A 22,815-nucleotide genomic window follows, 5' to 3' on the forward strand; every position below is an offset into this window, starting at 1 on the left:
TTAATATCATTTCAGTTTGGCTACTGGAGACTCTAGCTTAGTTATTCTCCAAGTTCTTCTGTCTTTATCTGTCAATTCTAGGGGCTTGAGGGGAATTTTGGTTTCCCCCATCATCTCCAGAGGTGATTTCACTTAAAAAAAAAAAAAAAAAAAGCAAAACAACTAGGTTCATTTTTAAAAAGTTACTGATCTACTTGCTTCCAGATTCATTGCGACGCATGTTAAAGCCGGGACTACTGTGCTGGTTTGCAAGCGAAGTTAAAGCAAAACTTCCAAAGGGACCAAGGTCTAAAGTTCGCACATTCCTGGGAGGTCTGGCGGGCCTCGCCGAGGGAGACCCCCATTATCCGCAGCTCCACCAATCCCGTCCCCGTCCCTTTGAGTCTCCTGAATGAGGAAAAGAAGTTCAAGTGGGGGAGACAGGTTCAAATGAAGGTCAGAGACCCAAAAGGGTTTTCTGGTTCCTGCGTTGCCGGGGTGGAAAAGTGGGGAAAAGGTAACCAGCCGCGGGGGCCCGGGGGGCTGCGAGCCCCCCGCGGCCCCCTCGCCGGGGCAGGAACGGCGAGGCCGACGCGCCCCGAGGCGGCCCGGGCGCGCTGCGGGCCTACTGTGCGCCGGGCGCCGCAGCCACAAAGGGCCCCGGGGCGCGCCCGCGTCCCCGCGCCGAGCCCCAGTCCCCGCCCCGAGGCGCGCGGCGCCCGCTCCCCGGTTGCATCAGGTGGGGAGCCGCGGGCTCCGCCGGGCGGGGAGGACGGTGCAGGGATATTGGCGGGGCCGGTGGGAGGGGCGGGAGGGACGCTCCCCGCGGCCCGCCGCGCAGGCGAAGACGGACACGCCCTCCCCGAAGGGCAGGCCCGCCTCGCGGAGGGCGGACCCGGGCAGGGCCGGCCGCCGGGCCCTCGCTCGACCCCCGCGAGCGCGGCCCAGCGCGGCGCCCGCTCCTCACGTGTCCCTCCCGGCCGGGCCGCCGCGCGCCCCACTTCCGCCCGGCCCTTCCGACTTCCGGTAAAGAGTCCCCGTCCCGCGCCTCCGCGCCCCCCGGCCTCGCCACGCGGCGCCTCCGTGGGCCCAGCACCCGATGCACTCGGCGGCCGCCGCTCCCCGGGGCCCCGCCGCGGCCGTCGCGCCCGGCCGCTGGGCCGCAGCCCGCTGGCCCGGGCGGCGCTCGCTCCCGCGCCGGGGCGGGCGGGGCGGCGGCGGCGGCGCGGCCCCGGGCCCGTATCCCTCCGCCGCCCCTCCCCCGCCCGGCCCCGGCCCCCCGCCCTCCGGGCCGCGCTCGCCTCCCTCCTCCTCAGACTGTTTTGGTAGCAACGGCCACGGCGGCGGCGCGTCCCGGCCCGGCTCCCGGCGGCTCCTCGGTCTCGGCGGGCGCCCCCGCCCCTTCGTCGTGCTCCTGCTCCCCCTCGCCGGCCCGGGCGTGCCCCCGGCCGCGCCGCCCCGCGCCGCCCCGCTCGGCGCCCGCGCGTCCCCGCCGCGCTCCGGCGTCCCCTCGGCGCGCCCGGCTCCCGGCCGTCCCCGCCCGGCGCGCGGGCCGGTGTATGGGCCGCTCGCCATGTCGCTGAAGCCCCAGCAGCAGCCGCAGCCGCAGCCGCAGCCGCCGCCCGCGGCCGCCGGCGCCCGCAAGCCCGGCGGCGGCCTCCTCGCGTCGCCCGCCGCCGCGCCGCCCTCCGCCTCGTCGGCCCCGGCCCCGGCCCCGGCGGCGGCCTCCTCGACGGCGGCGGCGAGCCCGGGCGGCGGGCGGCCCGGCCTGGGCAGGTGGGTGTCCGCCCCAGCCCCCTCCGCGCCGGCCCGGCCCGGCCGCCGCGTCCCCTCCCCCGCGGCCGCGCCGCCTCCCGCCGCGGCCGCGGCCTGGGTTCGGGCCCGCCGGGTGGGCGCCCCGGGGCGCGGGGCCGGCCGGGAGCCCCGGGGTGTCGGGCGGGCCCAGCGCCCGCGGCGTCCCCACCCCCTCCCCGGGCGGTCAAGATGGAAGGACCGGGCAGCTCCCTCGCCCCGAAGTGCTCGGGCGGCGCGCGGGGCTCGCGGCTGTCAGCCCGGCTCCCGCGGCCTCGGCCCCCGCCCGCGTGGGGTCCGCAGGGCCCCGCCCCCGGGTTGAGCCCTGAGGCGGGGGGTCTTCTGGTTTTGGGTCCGTCTCCCGAAACTTGCCAGGTCCCCCCTCGGGGAATGGCGAGGGAGGGGGAAAGTTGGGGCCGCGTCCCTCCTCCCGGTTACGGGGCGGCCGCGGGGTTCCCCCGAAATCGGCGGGGTCTCCCGAACCAGCCCCTCCGGCCTGGGGCCGGGTGGGGGGCCCGGCCGAGGGGGGCTGTGGCCCCCGCGCCCCGCGCTGGCCTGGGCGGCTGCGGCGGCCCCGGCGCCGTCCCCGCAGCGCCGCCCCCCACCTGGGCCCGGGCGGGTGCCGGCCCCCCGGCCCCCCGGCCCCCGGCCCTCGGCCCCCCGGCCCCCGGCGCGGCCGAGCCGCAGCGCCGCTCCAGGCCCGGGCGCGGCGTGCTGCAGAGGCCGGGCGGGCGGGCGGGCGGGGGCCGGGGCTGGGCGGCGGCGGCGGGGCGCTGCGCATTGCACCTCAGTCCCCCGCCCAAATTTTGGAAATTTCCGGGGGCGAGGGGTCGCCGCGGGGGGCACGGCGGGGTGCCCGAGCGCAGAAATGCGGGTGCTGACTCGGCCGCGGCTCCCCCCGGCCCCTCGCCCCCGGGGGGCGGCGGGGACGGGCCCTCGCGGCGCGGGGGGCGCCGGGCGGGGGGCGCCGTGGGGGAGGGGCCGGCTGTCAGCCGCGGCCGCGGCGGGGGAGACGCGGCGCCCCGCGGGCAGATGTCAGCGGGCGCCGCTCCTTTGTGGCCGCGTCCTCCGCCGGGGAGGCCGCCGGCGCCCGCCAAGGGCACGCGGGGCCGCTCCGGGCCGGCCTGCCGGGGCCTGAGGCCCGCGCGCGGGGGTGACCGGGCCCCCGGCCGCCGCGCTGGGCTCTCCCGGGCGGCGTCGGGGTGTTTCCCACGCAGAGTTTTCTTTTTGGAAATCGGTGTCGGCGGCCGTCCTCGCCCGTGGCGGGGTCCCCGGCCAGGCGGGCAGGGATGATTTTTAAGGAATTCTGTTGCCTGGGAGGGGGGAGGGGAAACTTTTTTTTTGGACTTCTACCCCGTTCCCGGGCCCCCCCCCCCAGTTTTCCCTTCTCTGAAGCATCCCCAAAGCCACTTAGTGAAACTAACAGAAACGAGGTGCTCAGTTTCCTAGTTGTGGCCACTGAGGATTCTGTTGCTTCAGTTTCCCTTTTCAGTGGCCTCCAAGGTGAAAAATGGGAAATTTTTAAATATAATATTTATAGAAAAGACTGCTCTGTTTTTCCCTTCTCTTAGGTATCCCATAAAAATCTGGCAGATATATTTAACAAGCTAAAATAACCGAAAGTTAAAACTAAGGCTTTTAAAGTTGCATGGCTCTCCTTAGGCTTTAAAAATTATTACAAAGAATTTTGTCATGAAAAATATTTGGGATGTTAATATCCCAGCTCTTCCTCTGTTTCAGAGAGTTTGCAAACATGGTTGAATTAGATTCGTTAAGTTCGTTTACTTATTTTAGCCCGTATTTTTAAATAAATGCAAAGTTTTATTCATGTATTGAATTCATGTAATGTGAAATTTTATTCTTGTGCAGACCTTTAAATGTACTTGTAGAGTTACTTTCAATTTTAGATCACTGTCACTAGGTTCTTTGTAAACCAATTCAAATTTCTAGCGTCCTAACTGCTGTGTGTTTCAGCAGTTAAGTTTTTGGGACCAGGGGTGACCAAAGAAAATACAGCACGGGTTTGACATGTTCAGAGAGAGGAAAAAACTCTTCAAAGTCTAGAAATTTATCTCTTTTAAATATATTTCATCGTACTTCACTTTTGGTGAAAGTGGATTTTCTTGACTTTCAAAAATTCTTTGTTACATTTTGGAGTGTGACTGTGTTCTCTTAGGATAGTGCAATTAACAGTGTTACTGTTTTAACATAATTTTAGCTTAACTCTGAGTTTTTTCCTGATTTCCTTTTTAGTTTTTATGTAGTTGTAGTGATTGTGTGCTTTGTGTTCAGCTTTTTTCTCAACATTGTATTACAATTTTTTTAGTTTTCTGCTTAATTCTATTGTTGAGATTCATGTTTGCACATTCTGCTCTTACTGATAGTGAGTGGTGCAGTAAACATTTTTATACTACCAGCTTTTTGCCTCGGTGTATTTCCTTAGAGAAAGTTCCCAGGAGTGGTTTTACTGGGTCAAAGGGCTTCAAGATCTTTATGGCTCTTGTTGGTTGTGCCATATTACTCCTCAGAAGATTTGTATTAGTTTTCAGTTCCCAGAAGGTAGCTTTTCTATAGAATGTTATCTTTGTAGTTTGTCAAACATGGTGGGGGATTTTCAAGGGAAAAGTTGCATTTACTTTCGAGTGCATTCATTATTGAGTGCTTTGAAAAATTAATTTATTACTACTGCGGATACGCGGTGCATCTGTTGTGCTAATACTTCTGAGTTAGCAGAGGAATGGAAGTCCTGAGGAGCTTGTTTTCAGGCTTTCTGGTGTTTCTGTTGTTGTTAACCTTTCTCTTTCATCTAAAAGTGTTTTTTATTACATACTGGCCTATGTCCATGTTATTTTTGGTAAATTTTTTTGTAATTTCGTGGCACATTTGAGAATTATCACTGGTTAAACCATGTCTCTTCCTCGTCCACATTCCCTTCCCCGTTTTAAAAAATGAGTTCTGCCCTTCAGAGTCTTTGCCAGTGAGACTGAATCTGTTCGGGATTTAAATGTCAGTTTGTGTAAGTAGAGCAAAGAAACATGTTCAGCTCCAATTTATAATGTCACTAAGCTATACATTTGCTGCATGTGTTTTTTATTTTACAATAACAAACAAAAATTTAAATAAAAAATTGGGTTTACAATCCTATTACCCTTTCCCAGACCTGAAGAACTTAACAGTAGAATTTCTTTGAATACAGGATTTGGTATGAATAAAACCTTTTTATGCCAGTAGATTTTATTTTAGTAGTTTTACTGCTGCTTTTGAGGTGTTGTGATTTAGAAATTATGCTGCAATTTAGTGTAGTTCATCATGCTTCCATTTAAATGTCAGGCGTTCATTTTTTACAGCTGCGTTTAGTGAACACATTGAAAATGCTGGTACAAAACAGGTGTAAGTGCTTGGGCTGTATCACTGACTATAACCAAGCTGCCCTCCTGGTGCTTCCATTTTATTTGAAACAGCCAGTAAATACTAAAAAGCCACAATGTTAGGTAAGAACTGTGGGATTAGAGGAGAGCAGATTACAGTACACCGAATGGGGGGGAGGGAGTGGGCTGCAGTTTTAAATGGGCTTCGATGAGGTGGTTAACTTCTGAACAGTTTTGAAGGTGAGATAGCCATTTGCTTTTTACCTAGCTTCATTAATCATATGGTCTCATTTGTAATTTATAAGGTTTAAAATGCATCATCTTTTGTTAGCGTATTTTATGTAAGCGTTGATAACCAAATTTGAAGGTGGACCAGGTTGACCAATATTTAGGTCGTTAAGGTAAATCACAGATGGTTGTTAAAAGACAAAGCATTTTTGTTTCTCTGTTGGTTTTATTTATTTTATCTAATCAGTTTGTTTTTCATCCCAATACCTGGAGAAAATATACTTTTTAAGACTGGGCAAAAATCTGCATTTCCTTATCTGTTTTTTTATCAAAGCAAAAAAAGCAACCGATTGTTGCTTTAAAATTTTGCATTCTGAAAAAAAGCATTTGTGGTATCAGTCATGGCTTTTCTTTTTTGGTTAAAAGTAAACTTGTATTTTCTGTGTTTCTGTAATTAGAGAGACAGTTATAATCTTACACACAGGGGATGTTACCTCATATCATAGCTATTTAATAGCCATATGTTTCTACTTAAAGGAGGATCTGATTTTTTTTGGTCCTAAATAGCTACAGTTGTGTTACAACCGATTTTCACCTTAGCAACGTGTTTTCATACCTTGAAAAAGATTTGAGTTTTTAGAAGGTTTTCCCCTAAAAATTTTTCTATTTGGCTAGATAATAAAAATATTTTGATATTGCATAAAGGGTTGAACCTCAGCAAAACCTTATCTTTGTAGCTGTTTCAAATGATGTGATAACTTCAATGGAGATGTAAGGAGATGTAAATAGCTTATTCACAGGCCTACCTGCTACTATATTTTTGTAAGTGAAAGTAATTTTTTTTAAGCATGTCTGGGTTATCTATAATTTTTACCATGCCAAGGTTTTTAGGGGTCGATACAGTGGTCTTTGAGCAAGAGTCTTGCTAGCGTTAGAATGCTCTTTCCTCTGTCTTTTTGCTTGCTTAGATGTTAGAGACAGATTTAAAAAAATAGGTGTGTTTTCATTAACAAAATTGTGTGATAGAGGTACAATGAGGAAGAAAGGAGGTGTTATAGGAGCATTGAATTCCCCAAGTTTGGAATTGAAAAGCCAACAGTTCTGTCAGTTGGCAAATCAAGAAATTGAAGGATATAAAGCATATATTCTTGAAGATACAACTATCAAAAAAAGATTAAAGTGAAGAAAATTTACTCACCAGTGAATGTGACACGCATATAGAATTTGTAATGTAGACATTTTGAACCTAACATTACTTTCCATTGGAAATAGGTTGAGCTGTATGTTAAATGTTGAAATATCCTTTTAAGTTTTTGTATTCAAAAATATTTTCTGCTTTTGAAGATGAGTATGTAGAACAGTATAGTATGTTCCATTAAGATGCTTGTCAAAGATTTGCAATTTTGTAGGCAGTTGTATAATCATTGACTTTCCTGTTATTTATTTAAAGATTTATTTATGCATACTAGAGCTGGGGCGTAGCCAGAGATGCAGGGGGTTGAGAGGATTCACTATAGACAGAGTGGGGAGCAGAACAGGAGGATTGACTGAAATACACAGCTGAGAGGAGCAGCAGGCTATACAGGAAAGGTCTGCTGCACCTTGGACAATGTGGGTGAGCTCCCTGGCCAGGGATCGAACTCATGCTGCAGTGACTGCTGATAGCTTCGTAGTGCTGAGACTTAAGCCCTTGCACCACGAGGAAGGCCCCCCTGTTATTTAAAACATCAAATAATTAAAGATATTTTAAGTCATATATATGATTTTGTGCTTTGGGGCATATAGATATGTGTGGAATGTGGTCTCTAATCTTAAATTGCTTCTAGTGATCTCGAGATATGAGATGTACCTGAACCAGTCCAGGACAGATTTATTCTTGAAATTAATATTGAATACATTGAGGAACAGTCTAAAGACAAACATTTATATATGAAACTTCTTATCATTTGAGAAAACAGTAAGTTTTAAATGTTCACTGTAGAAGTGTCAGAGCACAACCAGAAAAAGTTTAAAAGCCCAAATTCCTTTAAAATTAAAATCATCTACAATCTCCTGAGATAACTTTTCACTGTTAGGAATTTGCTATCTTTTCAGACTCTTACATAATATGCACATACATACATACATGCGTACATACATACATACGTTAGACAAAGTGGTTTTATTACATGGTGTAAATTAGTTGGATTCAGCAGTATATATATTTTCTCTTCATATATACTTTTTCCTCTTAAAACTATGGTAGCGTTTTTTAGAGCATGAAGAAACAACAGATCTCTCTAACAGGAGGCAAGAAAACCCAAAACTTTGAGAGGTTAAAGGACTTGCGCAAAGCAACATATTTGTAGAATTTTGTTACATACTTCCCTTTAAATAAATGCAGGCATAGACATAACCAAATTGGGCTGTGTATTTTAAAAGAATACACAGTCACACAGTGCTTGCCCTTCAGGATGTCTATTTGTAACCTTGAGTTTGACTCACCACTTCAAAAAAAAAAAAGATGTAATTTTGTTCCTATGTGGTGTGAAAACTTCTTAAATGCTAAGTCCTTGGTTTTGTTATTTTTAATGGTTTTGGTATTGTTGTGGATCTGGATTTATGACAGTTTGCCACAATATTAACCTTAGGTTTTATTTGCAGAAAGTTATTAGTAGCTTATGCATATAAATATTTGACATTACCTTTAATTAAATTCCTATTTAGATTGTTTTGAATTTAAGCCTTGAAGTTGAGTCAAGTGACTATAAAATACCAATTTCATGCCATGTTTAATAGCTAACTGCTTTGGAAACTGGATAAAATGGCATTCTGTAGTGGAGTTTTTTGCAAATCCCATCAGTTTGTGGTATGAAGTTTGTCTTTGAAGTAATTATAATGAATGTGACTTATTTTTTTTATGTGTTTCAGAACTTTAGAATGTTTTTGAAAGTATTGCCTTGAGAGGCTTTATCTGTTAACTGTCATATATGTTGATTGCTGCTTTATATTACATTTTTATAAAGCATTAAAAATATTTTTGTGTTAGCAATCTATAATAAAAGATATGTAAAATAGATAACTTTTGTAGCACAATGTAGTTAATTAATGTGCTCATAATGGTGACTCAAGACAAACTTAAATTGTTTTTCATATCTTTCAAAGAAGTATTTTTCAAACCGCAGGTTATGACCCTTTAGTAGATTATAAAATCACTTTAATGGGTTATGACAGCATTTTAGAAAAGAGCAAAAGAATAGATACGGGCCTCCCTGGTGGCACACGGGGTTGAGCGCAGCGCTGTGAAGCTGTCCGCGGCCTTTGCAGCGCGAGTTCCATCCCTGGCCAGGGAGCTACCCACATGGTGCAGCAGACCTCTCCTGACTTGCCCGCTGCTCCCCTCAGCAGTGTACTTAGGTCTGTGTGCCTGTTCTGTTCCCTACTCTGTCTCTGGTGAATCCTCTCACCTCCCACACCTCAGGCCTGTACCCCAGTTCTTGTATGCATAAAAAGAATAAATCTTAAAAAAAGAATAGGAGATACTAGAATGCACTGCACTGTTAAGGGTAAAACTTGTTTTAAAGACCTTCTGTTTCACTTAATGTACATATACTTGTGCTGAAATGTAAACTAATTTTGATTGGTGTAGTCCAGTTGATTTAGATGCAGTAAAAGAATTGAAGAATGGCTTTGTACTAGAAAGGTGTTCCAGGTTGCATTGAACAAAATTATTCTAAGGCTTATTAAGTTCAGATTCAACTGAGCATCCTTTTATTTATTTTATCTGCTAACCCCAGTCTAGGCTAGAATTGGGTTCACCCCTTGGTAATCAAGACTTAAGCTCTGTGAGGACAGGGACTTAATTTTATTTTGGTCACTGTTACATCTCAGTGTAACATCTCAGAATGATGCTGGGCATATCATAAGCAATCAGATGTTTGAATCAATGAATGGCCGGCCAGTCACGCTCAGGTTTACCTAGTATCTGTTAAAAGGAGAAAAGAATGCCTTCTTCAAAAGTATGATACTGAATTTGTATCACATCCCGTTCTTGGCATGCAGAGGGCACTCAATGTTTAGAACCGTACATATTTGGAGTTGCAAGTGGCCCTGGTGTGTTTTAGTTTAGGTTCCCTCTTTGCAGGCAAGGAGGGTAAGGCCACAGAGATGGTGTGGCTGTGCTCTCCCGTAGTTAGCTGCATGATTGGCTTAAGAACCTTGTTTGCTGTTCCTTTTAATATGTCTTAAGACTTGTTTTCAAAATTTGATGGTTATTAATTTAAGAAAAGATTCACCTATCCAGAAAAAACAAACCATTTAAATGCTCCACTTAGCAAAGGTTCTACTTTGCGATATTTTGTTTTCTGTCAGAAATATATTGAACATTTGAAAGAGTATCTCTTTATTCCTTTTAATTTAGGAACTTGAATCTAAAATCAAGATCTCTGAAATGTTTCTGTTAGGCATTCCTTGCCTTTAGGACTCCTGTTCTGATCCTTGACCTACATGGCAAATAAGTTTTGCCTTTTGCCAATTCTAGTTGATTAGAATACATTGTAGAGGTTTCTGAGATTTCCTTTGAATAGAGGATGGGGTGGAGTGACTCTGTCTTGGGCATCAGAGGGCATTCCTAGCTTAGCATACCGACTGATCGGTCTCTGTCCAGATACTTCTGTATTCTTTTGCCACAACAATCTTCCCAAAACGTTGTTCTTTGTGTCCCCTTCCTATTCAGAAACTTTTAGTGACTCTAATTAGTAGCTCAGTCAAATGTAGACTATTCAGCCTGGTAGTCTAGTCCCTCCAAGGATTGCATACATTATATTTATCCTCCAGCATAAATCAAACTCTCCCAATTTAGTTATGTCCTCTTATACATAGCTCTTGAAAGGGTTATCTCAGATCCTTTCTTGAATAGCTTCTTACCATATCTATCTTGGGAAAACGGGACTCCTCCCTCTTCTGTGCTGCTGTAGCTTTGGGCAGCTATCATTTCTGTGGCCTTTAATACACAGTGCCTTCTCTTTAAGCGCAGCAGCTCCTCCACATGCAGATTTTCCTTAAAATGAACTATGAGATAGGAGCTAAGCTATTCCCCAGAACAAAAGTGGGTAAACTCTACCAACAGATGGCTTCTTATTGGAGGGTTGTTTATGGTCATCTTGGTACTCCATCCCAGGTACTTCAAAATTCTGTTTTTACAAATGTGTTTGGACTTTTAGTTAAAACTGTCTTTTCCAGCAAGTTATGCAGCAGTGAATAAGGATAGTGCCATTCAGAGAAAGGATTTAATTATGGTAGAAATGAGCAATTAGAAAAAATTGTAAGTATTAGGAAAATGATTTGGGACTGAAAGAATTATTCTGAAGGACAAAGCCAAAAGTACTATGTTTAGTCAGTCAGTCAGTAGTAATCAGCAAACAGTAAAGAGAATTAACAGATGAAATGGAAAAGTGTGGTCATTTGCAGTTAAAGGAGTTAATTTGGGAAAAGGCTAAAGTAGTTTATTTTTTTTATTTTTTTTTTTAATAGAGGCATGTTTTATTTATTTGTTTATTTATTTATGTTTATACAAGCACTGGGTACAGTCAGAAGCGCGGGAGGGTGAGAGAATTCACCAGAGCCAGAGCGGGGAGCAGAGCAGGCAGAAGGACCGAAGGGATCGAACTGGCACGGCAGAGGCCGCGGGCAGCTTCGCAACCCAGCGCTCAACCGCTGCACCACCGGGGAGGCCCAAGGCCAAAGTAGTTTAAAAGTGTAACTGCTGAAACTTTGTCTTACAAGCAGGACTACAGGTTTGCAGTCCATTGAAAATTGCCTAGGGAATCTCCAGTGTTACTTAAGATTAAGAGAGGGGCTTCCCTGGTGGTACAGGGGGTTAAGATGCAACCTATGAGGCTCACCATGGCCACTACAGCACAAGTTCGATCCCATGCCAGGGAGGTGACCCACATGGCGCAGCAGACCTCTCCTGACTCGCCCGCTGCTCCCCTCAGCAGTGTATTTCAGTAGATCTGCCTGTTCTGTTCCCCGCTCTGTCTCTGGGGGATCTTCTCACCCCCCACAACTCTGACCTGTACCATAGTTGTTGCATGTGTAAATAAATAAATCTTTTTTAAAAAAAGATTATTAAGAGAAGGTTGTCTTTTAGGAGAAGATGCGCAACAAAATGTTTATATACTGGGTATGCAAGCTTCAAAACCTTTTTCTGACCAGTTTTTTTTTTTTAAGATTTATTTATGCATACAAGAACTGGGGTACAGGCCTGAGGTGCAGGGGGTGAGAGGATTCACCAGAGAGAGTGGGGAACAGGCTGATTGACCGAAGTACACTGCTGAGGGGAGCAGTGAGGACAGCTTCATAGGTTGTGTCTTAACCCATTGCGCCACCAGGGAGGCCCTCTTTCTGACCACTTTGGATTTAGGAACACATTTTTACAAATGTGTTTGGGCTTTAGTTAGAACTCAGCTCTTGTCTAGACCACTGCTTCCCTAAGAAGTGTATTTCAGTAGATCTGCCTGTTCTGTTCCCCACTGTCTCTGGTGAGCCCTCACCACTGTACCCCAATTTTTGTATGCAAAGATAAAAATCTTAAAAAAAAATTCTTTGCTCATGGCTCTGTGATATAGCTCAAATCCTAGACAGTTACTCCTTATGGTAGATTGTATTTTAATTACTTACACCGAGATGTAATTTACATAAAGCTCACCCTTCTTAGTGGACAATTCTGAGTTTTCACTGTCATGTAGCCACCACTACAATCACTGTCACCTCATGGTGTCTTTTTGTCTCTTTTCAGGCAGTCCCCTGTATCTAGCCTGGCAATCACTGTCCTGTTTCCTATGGGTATAGTTTGTTTTTTTTCTCGAATGTCATATACTTGGATTATACAATGTACAACCTTTTGTGATTGGCTTCTCATGTAGCATAATGCTTTGAGCTTCATTGGTATTACTGCATGTAACAATAGTTCTGTTCTTTTTTCCTGCTAGTAGTTTTTATATATGTATTATCAAGTGATGAACATTTAACTAATGTTTCTGACTACTATGAATATTTCTGTACAAGTTTTGTATGGTCTTAACCGTTTCACTTGGTTAAATACATAGAATGGTATTTCTGAGTTCTATGGCAAGTGTTTATTGTAAAAGTGATTGCCAAACTGCTATAGTGACCGTTTTTTATTTCTCGCAATTAGATTTCTAATTCTTCCAATTCCTTGGCAACTTGGTGTGTTAATCATTCATTTTAGCCTTTCTAGTGACTGTGTAGTGGCAGTTCATTGTGGTTTGAATTTTCATTTCCTTAATTCCATAGCTTTTCTTTCATATGCTTGTCATTTGTATATGTCATAACTGACAAAGTATTTGGAATCTAACTTGTTTGAAAGTAAAGGAGCGTCTGTATTTGTATTGCATTTTATTTTATTTTATTTTATTTATTTTTCTTCTGTAACTTTTGATCTTTTAATTATTTGTATATATTGTCTATTCAAAAACAATTAAAACTTGAGAACAAATAGCCTGTGAATTTCCAGGAATTATAGAAGGGAATGCAATCCACAAAATATGTAGAGAGATTGACCTTGAATATTTTTTTTTTGTTTCATATTTTTTTATTATAAATTTTATTTTTATATTCCCCATACAATTGCAACCCCCTTATTTTGACCCCAATCCCTCCCCTCCCCACCCTCCACCCCCCTGCATTGCATTTTAGATTTAGAACATTTGGAGGAACAGGGACAAGTGCTTTGTACAGCCTTATGTTTAGCGAGTGGTAAATTATTTATTGACATTATGAGAGCATTGGTTTCATTATTAAGCAGACTAGTTTACCTAAACTGCCAAAGAACAGCTCTTTCAAAAGGAACATGGTATTTATTTCATAGGCATGCCATAGTTGAACTTTTTTCTTTTAAGTACCTCCCGCTTTACAGGCTCTGGGGATAGAGGAGTGAACAAGCCAGATGAGGGCTCTGTCCTCCTGGAGCTGACTTGCTAGTTAGACAAAGCAAGCTGCCCCTGTAACTCATGAGCTGTTCAAGTATCTTATCTAATGCTTCGTATCTGTCTTATAAAATATTGGAAGTAGAGTCTTTTAGTCGAGGAGGGGAGACCTTCCCGCTTTCATTGGAAGAGAATCCGTCCTGTGGGTAGTCTGGTATGTTGCTGTGGGTCTTATTCCTTATCATGTGCTCTCGTGACAGCCTCTAGGTAGTTTCAGAGTCAGTGTTGCAAACCCTCCTGGTCCAAGCATGTGAAAACTGACTTTGGGTCATAATTCAAAGGGAGGAGAAAAAGTTGTTGAGCAGATCCTACTGTGATCTTCCTGTTTTGCTATGTGTGTATATACACATGCATGTAATAGGTATTATAATATATATATATATTTATCATAGCTGATAATCTGTTGCCCTGGCTTTCAGGAAACCAAGGCTTTAGAGAGGCTTAAGTGACCTGTTTAAATTTAGTCAGCTTATATGTAGAATTTCTGAAAAGGTATGTGCAAATGAGAACAGGAAAAGAAAACTGGTGCTAGATTTAAGGAAAGTTATTAATTTCTTTAATGGACCAGGAATGTTAGTCACTAGCTTAACTGGCCAAGGAATGTGCTTCGGCAGACTCCTTAGGGTGAAAAGCAGAGAAAGGAGTGAGACATTTGCTTTTGTGACAGATGTGAAATTTAGTTATTCAGTCTTTGAATGTTATGAGAATTCTGCATATTTTATTTTTTTGAATTCTGCATATTTTAAATTCAATCTAAAAGGTAAGAATAAGAGCTATTTATTATGAAGCTTTTTTCCTTCTATAAAATATACTAGAAAGAAACTAGTATTTTCGGAGCCAAGATGGTAGGATTATCCATTTTTCTGATGGGAAAAAAGTTAGATATCTGTGATGTGAAAAGAGTTTGTGAAGAATTTTCTTTTCATAGAATGGTAATTACCATTTTTGTGTGTGCCTGTTATCTGTCAGGAACTGCCAAGTGCATTACTTATCGTTAACCCTGTAACAGCCCAACCTGTAGGCTTGGTAGTGCCATATCCATCTTACAGATGCAGAAGTGGTGGTTCAGAGAAATTAAGAACTTGTCCAAGGTCAAAGAACTAGGACGTGATGAAGCTGAGATTTTTTTAATTTATGCATGCAAGAACTGGGGTACAGGCCCGGGGTGCAGGGGGCTGAGAGGACTCACCAGAGATGGAGTGGGGAGCAGAACAGGCGGATCCACAGAGATACACTACAGAGGGGCACAGCGGGTGCGACAGGAGAGGTCTGTCTGCTGCACCATGTGGGTCACCTCCCTGGTTGGGGATTGAACGCCCTGCTGCAGCAGCTGTGGATTGCTTCACAGTGCTGACGCCCAATCCCTTGTGCCATCAGGGAGGCCCATGAAGCTGAGATTATAACCCTGTGAGACCTCAGAGCTTTTGCTTTTAATAACTGCTCTACTGCTTCTAGTGTAGATCTAAGACAAAACCAAAGTTGATAGAAATCAATGAAGAAAACAATTCAGTCTTTATTGTTATTCATAAAATGGCTCATTTACCCATGTTTTAGTGCTGGCAGTTCTCAATTTATGATGAGTCTGGATCAAAAGTTAGGTTTTTGTTTTAAAACTTGGAAACAATGTTAAAAATGGTGGTTAGTTTTCTGCACCTCTCACAGGCCTATGCTATCAGATGTCAACTGTAACCCATAGTTAATTTGAACTAAGCGATATTGTACCACATCACAGGTCAAGATGGCTTTGTGGCTTGATCTAACAATTCCAACACCACATAACGATGTTTCTGTAGGAAAATTAAGAGTATAGAGCCCACTTTTCCACTCTCCCTGTCTTAGGACACAGTGAACGAGACTTCAGCAGCAAACATTAATCCTCCAAAAAGAATCCTTCAAAAATAATTGAAGAAATGATTTCTGTCCTCTGTGTCTTTAGGGTCAGTCCTGTCTGTGCTGAAGGTTATTTGTATAGGCCTTAAAATCTTGTTAGGTGATAATGTATTTTATTCTTAATTACAGCAACATATATTTTTTTATAAAGATTTATTTATTTTTTATTTATACAAGAACTGGATACAGGCCAGAGGCATGGGAGGGTGAGAGGATTCACCAGAGACAGAGCGGGGAGCAGAGCAGGCAGACGGACCGAAGACACTGCTGAGGGGGAGCAGTGAGTGAGGCAGGAGAGGTCTGCCGCTCCATGTGGGTATCCCCCTGGCCGGCCGAGAATTGAACCCGCGCTGCGGAGGCTGCAGACAGCTTCACAGCACAGCGCTCAACCCACTACGCCACCGGGGAGGCCCATTACTGCAACATATTAATTTGGCCATAAGTTTTAACCTAGCTTATCTTTTGATATTAGACTTAATCTATACTTTTGTTGGGGCATGCCTCTGCCCAAAAGTCACTCTATTCCCAAACCTGAGTTTGTCTTTGCTTTTTTTTTTTAAAAGATTTATTTATGCATACAAGAACTAGGGTACAGGCCAGGGGTGTGGGGGGTGAGAGGATTCACCAGAGATAGAGTGGGGAACAGAACAGGTTGATTGACTGAAATCCACTGCTGAGTGGAGCAGCGGACGAGACGGGAGGTCTGCTGCACCATGTGGGTCAGCTCCCTGGCCGGGGATCGAACTCGTGCTGCAATGGCTGTGGGTTGCTTCATAGTGCTGCTGCTTAACCCCTTGCGCCACCAGGGAGGCCCCTATCTTCACCTTTAAAACCTTTTGTGATCTAACCTAGAAGTCGGTAACCTTAATGTAAAGAGCCAGATAGTAAATACTTTAGATTTTGCAGACCACAGATTTGTGTGTGTTTGCATGTTCTATTTTTTTTTTAAATTCTCTATAAAAAGCAGGATTTTTTTTTTGTTTAGATTTATTTATTTATTTATACAAGCACTCTGGGTACAGTCAGAAGCACGGGAGGGTAAGAGAATTCACCAGAGCAGGGAGCAGAGCAGGCAGACTGACAAAATACACTGCTGAGGGGAGCAGCGGGCGGCAGGAGAGGTCTGCACGCCATGTGAGACTCTCCCCTGGTGGCGGGGATTGAACTGGTGCTGCAGAGGCTGTGGGCAGTGTAGCAACCCAGCACTCAACTGCTGCGCCATGGGGGGAGGCCCTATAAAAATCACTCTTAACTCCTGGGCCCTATGAAAACAGTTCAAAGGATCATAGGCATTTGCCAGCCTTTTATAAAATCCCATTTTACCTTTGTGCCATGTTTTCTCTCAACTATTCAAAATATGACCTCTATTTATTATTTATTTTTTAAAGATTTATGCATACAAGAGCTGGGGTACAGGCCAGAGATACAGGGGGTGGCAGGATTCACCAGAGACAGAGTAGGGAACAGAACAGGCAGAGTGACTGAATTGCACTGCTGAGGGAGCAGCGGGCGAGACAGGAGAGGTCTGCATTGCCACGTGGGTTTCTTCCTGGCCAGCCGGGGATCGAACTCGTGCTGCAGAGGCTGCAGATTGCTTCATAGTGTGGTGCTTAACCCCTTGCGCCACCAGGGAGCACCCGTGACCTGTCTTTAAATACAAGTGATCTCCTTTCTCATCACTTGCAGGTACCGAGCTCAGCCTCCACTGCTTGCCTGCTCTTCCATCATTATTCTGCCTTTTCCAGTCCTTCATTCTTAATCCTCTAATCTAGCCCAAATCTTCCATGAAACCAATTCTCATTTTTTCATTAACCCCTGTAGAACTCAGATTTCCCATGCAAGTTATGTTCTTGAGAACATGTTTTTTCATAGTTGTTTGCTATAAACTAAGAATAAAAAGATTCGTGTTTTTCCTCTCACTTTTGTGGAAGAATACTAAAGTAACTTTCTTTTTTACAAATCATTGTTCCTTCTATTCGGCATCACCCACTCTCTGAATTGTAGAATTGGAAGCTTGCCCCTGAGGTCAGTATGATTCATCCTCTTTATTTTACAGGAACTTTATTTTACAGCAACAGGAACTTTAAATGATTTACCCAAAGTTGCACAATTCATTTAGCATCCTCTCTCCTTATATTGTAACATAAGGCATTAATTCATTTGTGTGTGTTTCTTCCTCTGGTGGAAAGGGGTTGATGAGGATTAAACAAGTGACATATGTGAGGTGCTTAAATCTTTGCCTGGCATGTACTAAATGCTCAATAACTAAACTGTTGATATGTAAACCGTATACATGTTTGGAAGCCAGAAAAATACATGAGCATGTTAAGGCTGAAAAGAGAGTTTGGTGGATTTGAGGGAATACTGTATGAATAGAGGCAGTTAAGCATTTCATTGAGATTGTATGTATACTATTCATTAATTCAGTAAAAGTTTGAAGCCATCAGACTGCATCAGTTAAAAGTTGAAAGAAACAGGGCCTCCCCTGGTGGCGCAGCGGTTGAGCTCTGGGTTGCAAGGCTGCCCGCAGCAGGAAACACCCCTGCTTCCATGTTACCCAGTGGAGTGGTAAAGGCAGGCATGGAAATTGTATAAACTGGTAGCACTGAGGAGCAAGTGACTGCCTGCCTTAGGTGGGTGGTGAAGACAAAAGTTTCAGAGAAGCAGTGAGGGTTGAGATGGGTCTTCGAAGAATAATAAGCAGTTTCCAGTAAGAAGAAAGTTTCAGGCAGGGAAAATTTGTGTTAAATCACAGAGACCCTACACATCCTATAGGTATGTGCAGGAAACTGTGGTTGACAGTATCATAAAAGAATTGGAGGAAGTGTGTCTTGAAGGAGGATTTGGAGCCCTTGTTTTTGTTTTTTTAAGATTGATTTATCTATGCATACAAGAACTGGGGAGCAAGCCAGAGTTGCCGGAGTGAGAGGATTCACCAGAGACAGAGTGGAGAGCAGAACAGGCGGATTAACGTTGAAATCCACTGCTGAGGGGAGCAGCAGGCAAGGCAGGAGAGGTCTGCTGCGCCATGTGGGTTGCTCCCTGGCCAGCCGGGGATCGAATTTGCTGAACTCTTGCTGCAGTGGCTGGCAGTAGCTTGATAGTGCTGTCTTTAACCCCTGTGCCACCAGGGAGGCCTTGGAGCCATTGTATTTAGAGAAGAAATGAAGTGAACTTTGAGGGAAAAATGATTAAGAATTTATTCATTAGAAAATTTTAAGATGTGTTAAAGAAGTATACCTTTGTATATCACTCAGCTCCAGCAGTTATAAATAAATGGTTCGTCTTATTTCACCTATATTTCCTTCTTCCCTGTTATAACTTGTAAGACTTAAAGAGTTTTAAAGTTATTTTGAGGCCCCAGAGTAAGATCACTGGGAGAGAGATTGTAGTTCACTATAAGGGAATACTCTTGGGGTATAAGTCTGAGGGTATGAATGCTTTGGAAGGTAGATGGCATCTGAGAGAACAGAAACTGCCCTGTCTAAATATGGTGGCTGCTAGCCACATATGCTTATTTAAATTTTAAATTAAAATACATTTCTCGGTTACACTAGCCATATTTCAGGTGCTCAGGCAGCCTCTGTGTCCATTGATTTCTATATTGGGCAGTATGCATATAGAACTTTGTTTTTTGATCATTACAGAAGGTTCTGTTGGATAACCCTAGACTTGAGTCCTGAGATCCTTTGTTATCACGCCTGTGGAACTTTGAGTTATCTAATTGTTCCTGGCTTTATGTCAACCCCTTTTCCCTTGCTCTGAGTACAACTTTATATGATGAAGAGTTTTTTTTTTTTTAAATTCTAGTGTATGCTGAAATAGGAGGAAATAAGTTTATTAGCTGAGAATTATTAAGCACTTAGCCAAACTGCTATATGGAATATCATTTAATTTTCCCAACCTTATGAAAGATAACTAAGTTTTTGAATAAACCTGGTCTGAATAGTCACAGTCCTTACTTTTGGGTGAATTACTTGGGAGTGGGCTTGCTAGGTAGTATAAGGACGTTTAACTTTATAAAACTGCCAAAATCTTTGCCAAAATGACTGTACCATTTGCATTCCGTTGCTTGGCATCCTCACTGGCACTGGTGTTGTTAGTCTTTATTTTATCAAATACATTTTGTTAAATGATTGTCTTTTGTCCACATATTGGTCTTCTTGTCTTATTAATAGGTTGTGTGTGTTTTCTGTATTTTCTCAGTGTAAGTTCATTATTAGACATGTATTTTGCAAAAATTTCTTCCCTGCCTGTGGACTGACTTTTCATTTTCATTTTTTTAAAAGACTTATTTATTTATGCATATAAGAGCTGGGGTACAGGCCAGAGGTGGGGGCGGGGTGAGGGGAGAGGACTCACCAGAGACAGAGTGGGGAACGAAGCAGGCAGGCTGACTGAAACACACCGCTGAGGGGAGTAGCATGTAAGACAGGAGAGGCCTGTTGCGCCATGTGGGTTGCTCCTTGGCTGGCCAGGGATTGAACTTGTGCCGCAGAGGCTGTAGACTTCTTCATAGTGCTGTGCTCAACCCCTTGCACCACCAGGGAGGCCCTGACTTTTCATTTTCTTAAGTGTCTAAAGAACAGGACATTTTAAAATTTGAAGTATTGTTTATCAATTGTTTACTTTTATAGGTTTTTGCTGTTCAGTCTGAAGGCTCTGTTTAGCCCAAGGTCACAAAGATTCTCTCCCATGTTTAAAACGTTCCATTGAGGGCCTCCCCGGTGGCGCAGCAGTTGAGCGCTGGGTTGCGAAGCTGCCCACGGCCTCTGCAGCGCCGGTTTGATCCCCGGCTGCTCCCCGGCCACTGGAGGAGGGTCCCGCATGGCGCGCAGACCTCTCCTGCCGCCCGCTGCTCCCCTCAGCAGTGTACTTCGGTCCTTCTGCCTGCTCTGCTCCCTGCTCTGGCTCTGGTGAATTCTCTCACCCTCCCGCGCTTCTGACTGTACCCAGTGCTTGTATAAATAAATTAAAAAAATAAATTAAAAAAAAAACTTAAAAAAATAAAAAAATTCCATTGAAACGTTTGCGATTAGGGCCTCCGCTGGTGGCGCAGGCGGTTGAGCACCATGCTGTGAAGCGGTCCGCAGTCTCTGCAGCACCGGTTAGATCCGGCCAGTTGGTGAGGGTCCCACATGGCGCAGCAGACCTCTCCTGTCTCACCCTCTGCTCCCCTCAGCAGTGTATTTTGTCAATCTGCATGTTCTGTTCCCCCCCTCTGTCTCTGGTGAATCCTCTCACCCTCCTGTGCATCTGGCCTGTACCCTGCTTCTTGCATAAATAAATAATTTTTTTTTTAAAGATTTATTTATTTATACAAGCACTGGGTACAGTCAGAAGCACGGGAGGGTGAGAGAATTCACCAGAGCCAGAGCGGGGAGCAGAACAGGCAGAGGGCCTGAAGTACACTGCTGAGGGGAACAGCGGGCGGCAGGAGAGGTCTGCGCACCATGTGGGACCCTCCTCTGGTGGCCAGGGAGCAGCTGGGGATTGAACCGGCACTGCAGAGGCTGCGGGCAGCTTCACAACCCAGCGCTCAACCGCTGCGCCACTGGGGAGGCCCCAATAAATTTTTTTTTTAAAAAGAAAAACTTTTATGATTAAATTATTGGCCCAAGAACTGGGGTACAGTCCAGAGATGCAGGGGGGCAGGTGTGAGAGGATTCACCAGAGAGTGGGGAGCAGAACAGGCAGGCTGACTGAAATACACTGCTGACGGGAGCAGCGGGTGAGACAGGAGAGGTCTACTGCGCCATGTGGGTTTCTCCCTGGCTGGCCGGGGATCGAACTTGTGTTGCAGAGGCTGCAGGTTGCTTCCTAGTGTGGTGCTTAACCCCTTGTGCCACCAGGGAGGCCCGATAGTGCTGAGTCTTTAGCCCATATGCTACCAGGGAGGCCCTCTACCTCTTACTTTTAATCTTTGATATGTTTTGAGTTGTTATTGATATGTAGTATGAGATAGGGGTCTACTTTATTCTTTGCATGTGGATATCCAGTTGTCCCAGCACTATTTGTTGAAAAGATAGACTGCTCCTTTGCTATTAAAGTGTTCTGGCATTCTTTTAGAAAATCAATGGACTGTCAATGTAAGTTTATTTATGGACTGCCAGATCTGTATGTCTTTATTGCCAGTACCAAATGTCTTGATTGTATAGTCTCCAGATTATTTTGACGGAATTCAATGACATCAGGTCATTTCTTAATATTTCAAACATGTCTAAGAAAATTGAAGTTTAAAAAAATACCATTATCACATGTAAAGAGTTAAGATTATTTGTTTAATATCTAGTCAATATAGATTTTCTAAATTGGGGCCTCCCTGGTGGTCTAGGGGTCAAAGCTCAGCACTATCACCCCTATGGCTAGAGAGCTAATCCATATCCTGTCTCGCCGGCTGTTCCCCTCAGCAGTGTATTTCAGTAGATTGATCTGTTCTGCTCCTCACTCTGTCTCTGGTGAATCCTCTCAGCCCCCACACCTCTGGCCTACACGCCAGTTCTTCTACACAACAATAATAAATTTTCTGTATCGTCTTTTTAAGAAAAATCAACTTTACTGAGGTATAATACATATATAGTAAAATTCACCAATTTTAAGTATACAATATGAGTTTTTAACGGATTTATTCAGTTATATAACAAATTTTTAGGCTACATTTTAGGTATTTGGATCTGTGTTTTTAGAGAGTGGCAGGCTTATTGAGATAATCTACAGACAGTAAACTCACCCTATTATAATGTAAAATTTCATGAGTTGTAACAAATGTTTGTAGTCATATCACTACCACAATTAAAATGCCACCCTACAAAGTTCCCTCTTAAGTTTTATAAAATCTCGTCCTTTCACACTCAGCCCCAGGCAATCATTGGTCTGATTTCAGTTATCTTTATGGTCTTGCCTATCTGGAATGCCACATGGAATCATGCATTATGTAATCTGTAGTGTGGTTGTGTCTGCTTTCACTTAGCACAATGTTTTTGAAATTCATCCCTTTTATATGTAGCATGTGTCAGTAATTTGTGACTTTATTATTGGGTTAGCATTCCATTAATAAGGATGTACTACAGTGGCTAGTCTAGTCTTTTGCACAAAAATTTAATTTTAATCAAGCCCTGTTTTTTTAAAACATGCCCTATACTTTTGTGTCAATTAAATCATTGTCAAATTCAAGGTCATAAAGTTATTGTTTTTGCTCTCAAATTTAGATCTCTGGCCCATTTTGAGTTAGTTCTTATGTACAAGTATCTGTTTTTCTCCCCAGAATTATTGTTGAAAAGACTGCTCTTCACTGAGTGGTCTTGAGCCCTTTGCTGAAAATCATCTGATCACATACATGAGCATCTCCATTTTATTCCTTTATTTTTTATGTCTTATACCAATGCCATACTGTTTTGATTACTGTAGTTTTATAGTAAAATTTGAAATTGAGAAACCACTCTTTTGACTTTGTGTCTTTAAATTTTTTGTTTTCCTGCCCTCATTTTTTTTAATCACATACCATTTATTTGTTGAAAAAACTCATTTATTATGTAGTTTGCCACATTCTAGATTTAACTGTTATGAAACCC

At 44.5% G+C, this 22,815-nt stretch overlaps 1 protein-coding gene across 2 annotated transcripts in view; it reads left to right on the plus strand.

The window, feature by feature from the left end:
- Positions 1-1,706: 1,706 nt before the first annotated feature.
- ATXN2 (ataxin 2) overlaps positions 1,707-22,815 on the plus strand; it is an 86,945-nt gene continuing 65,836 nt past the window's right edge. For both annotated transcript variants that reach the window (XM_037511163.2, XM_037511164.2), the window contains exon 1: positions 1,707-1,755. The gene's annotated coding sequence lies outside the window, so the exon portion shown is untranslated. The remainder of the gene's footprint in view (positions 1,756-22,815) is intronic.

Source organism: Talpa occidentalis, unplaced genomic scaffold, assembly GCF_014898055.3.
Source record: "Talpa occidentalis isolate TD23 unplaced genomic scaffold, MPIMG_talOcc4v2.1 talOcc4.14, whole genome shotgun sequence".
Lineage (NCBI taxonomy): Eukaryota > Metazoa > Chordata > Mammalia > Eulipotyphla > Talpidae > Talpa > Talpa occidentalis.